Below are 6524 nucleotides of genomic sequence, written 5' to 3'. Positions count from 1 at the left end.
TTGCCTCGTAAACTTGCTTTATTCAAGATAAACATTTAGAAAATCAAGCAGTACAGTTTTACTTCAGTTACATATTGCCACGACTTACACTTAGATATTTAAACTTCTATCCATCATCAGTGAAACCTGAAATGTTTCGTCTATAGGTTGCACATTTGCATAAATTATGCATGTTTCAATCAATAGACATTTTCAATAAATCCAGAAATACTTGGCCACACAACTTGCGCATCCACATAAAATATAGCATATTTTTTTATAAACAGACATTTTAAATACATCAGGGGTCTCCAAAGTACGGCCCGTCATTATCACTAATCAGGACCACCGGAGCAAGCCTGCCAGATTTCTAGTTTACCGCAGTTTATCGTGATAATGTTTCAAACTTAAACATATGAATAAGCTTTCATTTAAATTTTAAACATTTGAATTAAAAATAATATTCACATTTGTTCTCAAAGTAACATTATTTTCGTTTGAATTTATTCTTTAAAGAAAATGCCATTAAAAGTGTTAGAGTGCTCACTTCCTGTTTTATTCATTATCTGATAGTTATTTTTTTTTACTTTAACTTCATGAAAATTGGGCTGACCACGATTGTAGCCCAGCTTCGAAAAATATCTTGAATATGAACTTCTAAATGGTGGTCCACCATGGGTGGTTTTGATTGCGGCTCCCGGACTTTTATAAGTTGAAAACCTCTGAGCTAACTAGTAGCTAAATGAGTCAAGAAGTCTTACCATGAATCAGGTGGAAAGATAAACAAAGCTCCTTAAAAAATCCAAGTTGAGCAATGTTTTTTAAATGTTTAAGTTTGGGTAGAGGGGGACCAATCCCGACTATATCGGCTTAGCTGGCTAGGTCTTGAGATCAAGAATCAGTATATGTCTCATTGTGATAGTTAAGCTAAAAAGTTTGAAGACCCCTGCAATACTATACCAAACAAGTTTTGAGTCAAAATAAATGACGTAGATTTTGAAAAGTAAACATTTTCAATACGTCCTGAAATGCTCTTTTTTAAGCTACACAATTCCAGCTTGCATTTCACTTTAAGCAATCTACTTCTGTACACTGTTTGCAAATGAGAAATACTCGTGCTTTTAGGAAATAAACATTTTCCTACAGACTACTTTACCCATCCTTTTTCCAATTCTCCTTTTCGAAATTAATCCAAATCATCATCAACTATTCAGTCCCTCCTTTGATCTTGATTTTTTAGAGATTACGTTTAGGAAATATTTTTTCATAATGAATACGATTCTTCACCTAAAAAATAAATTTCGCAGTTAGTTAAAATAAATACACTGCATTTACATATGAATACTCTCAACAAATAGCTTATTTCCAGAAATAAAACCTTTTTACAGTTAGGCACCACTGCATATAACAGTTTTATTGTATTGAAATTCGGTGGCTTTTCTTAAACAAAGATCATTCAAAAAATTATGGGATTTTTTGTTATCATCTATTTAGGGGTTTTACTCAGAATTTCACTTTCAAAAAATTTATCATTAAAAGAATTGAAAGATTGCATATTAAAAAAGGCGCAGGTTTATATTTGAATAAAGAGATAATAAGCTATAAGAGCATGAGTTATGATCATCAGATGCTTAAGTAAAATGCTGGAAATAAACTATGTGAACAAAAATCATAGGACGCTATGAGATTTTGTTCAAATGTCTTTAGAAATACGAAGCAAATTTTTTGATAACTTCATATTTAATATGATGAAAGGATTAGTACTCATACTTCTCGACAACGATTCAACCACGAAAAGGTTCATCTTTGTATAGAAAATATATTGTTACTGTCTTGAAGTCAATTTTCAATACAGAAGTACAGAAATGATTTTTATGTATAATATTTGTATACATAAATGGCTTAAATAAAGTTCAATTGCAAAAAAAAAGAGACGTAATAAATGTTTTCCTATCTATTTCTGTTTATTTCTTTTAATTCCTAATCATTCCTACTTTGGAAAATTTCTCCTATTTCTTTAGATACCAATAAATAATTAATTTCTGTTTCAATTTTTTTCTGTTAAAAAATTATACCTTATTTAAACTAGTAGCGCGTTTCTCTCTAATTTCTTTTCACTTCATTACTAGTAAGTATAATTTTCATTATAATTAAAAAAAAATTTTTTTTACTCTTAATAACAAATATTAACTCGTTTTTTTTCAAACGTGTTAAAAAGGAATAACGTAATTTCTTTCACAACAAATTCATTTANAGAAGGTTCATCTTTGTATAGAAAATATATTTTTACCACTTTCTTGTAGTCAATTTTCAATACAGAAATGCAGAAATGATTTTATGTATAATATTTGTATACATAAATGGCTTAAATAAAGTTCAGTTGCGAAAAAAGAGACATAATAAATGTTTTCCTATCTATTTCTGTTTATTTCTTTTAACTCCTAACCATTCCTACTTCGGAAAATTTCTCCTATTTCTTTAGATACCAATAAATAATTAATTTCTGTTTCAATTCTTTTCTGTCAAAAAGTTATACCTTATTTAAACTAGTAGCGCGTTTCTCTCTAATTTCTTTTCACTTCATTACTAGTAAGTATAATTTTCATTATAATTAAAAAAAAAATTTTTTTTTTTTACTTTCAATAACAAATATTAACTCGTTTTTTTAAACGTGTTAAAAAGGAATAACGTAATTTCTTTCACAACAAATTCATTTATCAAACGTTGTCTTATAATTGATTAACCTGCCTGTCTTGAAAACCCAAATTAATGCAAAGTAGGGCTGTAATTTCTTCTAGGTTTTTTTTCCCTACGCGTCTGAAATCGATCTTGAAGAAAGGAAGCCATTTTATTCACTTTTCCTTATTTATTTTTCAAACTTCTCTACAACTCTATTAACTCTACATGACATTATTTTTAAACATTTTATAAAACTGACATACTAATGTCTAAAAAAAAATTTCAGAAAGTACTGTTCTGAAGGAACAGTTTAACATGCCTTTTTAAAAAAATTTTACCTTTATATTTATTATACAGTATTCGTATAAATAATTAAATTATTATTGAAATTTTAATAGTTTTCTTCAAAAATACATTCTCTTAAAAGCATAGAGAAGATTAAATCAAATTATTTTTTCTTTTATTTGAATAGTCCAGATGCAGAACCTACCTGGTTTTAAGACTAAAAGCAGGAGATAAGGAAAATGTTCGACCATACGCAGAGTGTTTTCTGGATCTTTCTAAATATTTAAATAGGAAATTAAGGAATATCTAAAAGGCAGTATATTTCAATTGTAGTTAAACGAAAACTTAAATTATGATATGTCAAGCTTTTTTTCTCTCCAAATGCTAAGTTATCATGTTTTGCATGAAAACTACTATGGAAAAAAGTGTTTGTTTTATTATTCTTTATCTTGCTCTTAAATTTTGCTATTATATTAATAAAATAATCTCTATAAAAGAATTCACACTAAAACTCTAAATATCCATTATTAATGCTTCTTCATAACAATTTTTATCACGCTTTCTAAAACTTTTGAACAAAAATATTTTTCAAAATTTTGATTTAATTCATTGATGATACTTTTCATAAGGATTTATAAAAGTATTTATTAAAAGAAAATTATTGCATTATTTTATCGAAATCTTGATCTTGTACACGCTTTTTATGTTTCTAATTTATTTAACAAAGTGTGATTTACCAAGTTAAAATTATGAAAATATACTTTGTTTTAATTTCAATACTGGTTAATAAAGTAAACTACCTGATCGTTTCCTTCTGCAGCTCTTTGAATACTTCTTCCAAATCTGAAATAAAAATTTTATTGTATTTTCGTTGTTTTTGAAAAATTTTATATAGAACTTAGAGTAGATTTTTTTAAAAAATCCCCCCCAAATCGACTATGGTTTGTTTATCGTAAAAGTAAAGCTTGCATTGCGAAAAAACTATTGAGTTTCTATAATATATTAACTCTAAAATGAATTAAATATTCATTTTAAAAAAATTATCATTATAACTTCACCCATGATATGCTCTAAAAACTTATTTAAACAAAATTACAAATTTGAATTTAATATGTGTACAAATAAAATAAAGAAACATAAACTAAGTATTTCCTGCAGTAAACGTCCTTTGATTTATATATTTTCAACTTTACGATACAAAGTACAAAATTTATTCTATGCAAAATTAGAAAAAAAAAGCTTCGATGCTTGTAGAGTTTTCTACGTACAATGAGAAATTCAATATACTTTTTAATTTCGAATTTTAAAATGTAAGAATTAGATAATATAAAATTATAATTTCAATACGTTTCTACTTTTCTTTTTTATAGCACACATAGCATTGTACGTATTTAGTATTTCCTAATAAGCATCGTATCTTACATCCGTATAGGTTTTCATTGATTACATGAATAAAAATGTTCGAGATCCGTTTCTACTACAAAGAAAAAGAAAATATGCTTATTAATAAATATACTGCACATACTGCAAATTTTAATTTTTTGAAACTTCTAATTAAGCATTATAATTATAATAACTGTTTCTTATGAATTACATAAATTCTGTAATTAAAAAAGAACTTAAGTATTGTCATTTATTTCTCACACTCAATTGCTAATTTTTAATATAATTGAACCTTTATAGATACCAATACCTTTAAAGTAAGTAATATAATTTATAATTATATAGCAATTCATACAATTAAAACAATAAACAAATCAAATATTATTTTACACAAAAAACACATAACATGAGAAATAAAAGTAAAAAACCTATAAGTAATAAAATAAAAATTTAAAATATACCATAACAAAGATATTATTTTTAAATCAATGTAACTTAAGAAAAAAGAATTAAAAAAATATTTGAATTATCATTTTTAATAAGCATTCAAATCAAAAGCGATATTTCGCTTCTTTGTGATGACTTATGTAGATTTAAAGGGTTAAATTTTAACTTTTGATTTTTGCTTGAAGTAAATAAAAGTATTATTACAGCTAAAAATGAAATTATAATTTATATTAAAAAGCGATCTCAAAATATATTTCGTTTAAATTTTATGTGTTGAAGTATTACTATTCTATTGTTTGTTTTGGTCAAATAGCATAGAAATATTTCAATTTTACTATTGAAAAATACCTTTCATTTAGTAAACTCACAGAAATGTCAATTCAAGTTGAATCCCAATATCAAACAAAACTACAGCAATTTTAATAGAGGTGTTAAATTGAACTATGTTTACTATCTTATGTTTATGTTTACTATATATGTTTATACTATCTTATGTGGGGTTTCAAATTGAAATGTTTACTATCTGGCTGCTGAACCATAGCATTGCGTAATTAAGTTTAATAAGACGATAATATAGTTTAACAAATTAAAGCTATCATATTAAAGCTACTGCAAATTTAAGCAATACATTTCATCAAATTCTTACAGTGTATATTTATAATTATAACATATTACATGCATCTCTATAAACGTATGATCGCGCAAGGAATTTCAGTGTAAAAAGACGCTCTTCAATGAAAGAAGTTTAAGAAGCCTTAAATTAAAATTATTTACAGTAGAGTCTCGATTATCTAAAGAACTTGACCTACTTCAGATAATCAAAATATTCGGATTTTAGAGATAATATCTTTTTATTAATCTTTTTTCATCAATTAACTTTCATATTCAAGTTTATTTTTAATTATAGTACTAGATAGTGCAATATAATTTACAATTTAAATGCTATTTTGTACAAACAGGTATAAATATGTTTTATATTAAAATTTACTTTCATCGAAATTAATCTTCAAATGACAATTTGTACATAGAAAATAAAATAAATAAATACGGAATTATTTTATTTTCATTTTTTAATTTTCCAAATATTTCCAAATTAATTGCCCATATACAAAGATATTAGGCTCAAAAATTAAAAGGTATAATTAGCATATTATGTAAATTAAATATATGAAGCTGCAAATTAAATGATAAGGTTTCAAATTGAAAAAAAAAGATTCTGAGTAGATTTACCTGGGCCTTGAAAATCTTCCTATTATTTCCTCAACTCTTTCGAGCCAATGTACAAGAAACAAAAGATAGCGATCATCAGTTTCTGAAAGATTTTTTGCTGGCATTGCTGCAAAAATCTCACCCAGGGATAACAAGACTAGGATGAAAACTTTAAAATTTGACATGATTGTGTATTCCTCAAAGACTTAGATACTTTTTCTCCAAAAATAAGGAAATGATTTAAAAAAAATATCCAGATGCAGTCACTTTTATCTGGACTGTTTCCACTCCTCGGCACGCAAATTATATTTTTAGTGAATGGAAATGTACCTAGCCGCTATTTGACCGTCCTGGTTCATTTATTTCTCATTGATAAGAAAGTAGGGGGTGTAGGTAAACAGTTCAATGACATAATTATACAAATACTGCAAGTGCATAAATAGGATACATTGTTTTTCAATATAATATATTGCATTTTTGTTTTCTTAAACATGAAGCACTTTTTATCACGAAATTTGTGGTCTCTTACAAATATAGAGCTC

At 26.1% G+C, this 6524-nt stretch overlaps 1 long non-coding RNA gene across 1 annotated transcript; it reads right to left on the bottom strand.

Moving 5' to 3' along the window:
- On the bottom strand, positions 1–6289 carry LOC122269095 (uncharacterized). Its single transcript, XR_011638223.1, has 3 exons — positions 6004–6289; positions 3744–3786; positions 1–1266 (listed from the first exon to the last, which is right to left on the bottom strand). It is a non-coding gene; the product is annotated as an uncharacterized lncRNA (long non-coding RNA).
- Positions 6290–6524: the final 235 nt, after the last annotated feature.

The sequence above is a fragment of the Parasteatoda tepidariorum genome, chromosome X1, assembly GCF_043381705.1.
Source record: "Parasteatoda tepidariorum isolate YZ-2023 chromosome X1, CAS_Ptep_4.0, whole genome shotgun sequence".
NCBI lineage: Eukaryota > Metazoa > Arthropoda > Arachnida > Araneae > Theridiidae > Parasteatoda > Parasteatoda tepidariorum.
The sequence above is the reverse complement of the archived record's forward strand: the minus strand, read 5'-3'. Positions and strand labels throughout refer to the sequence as shown.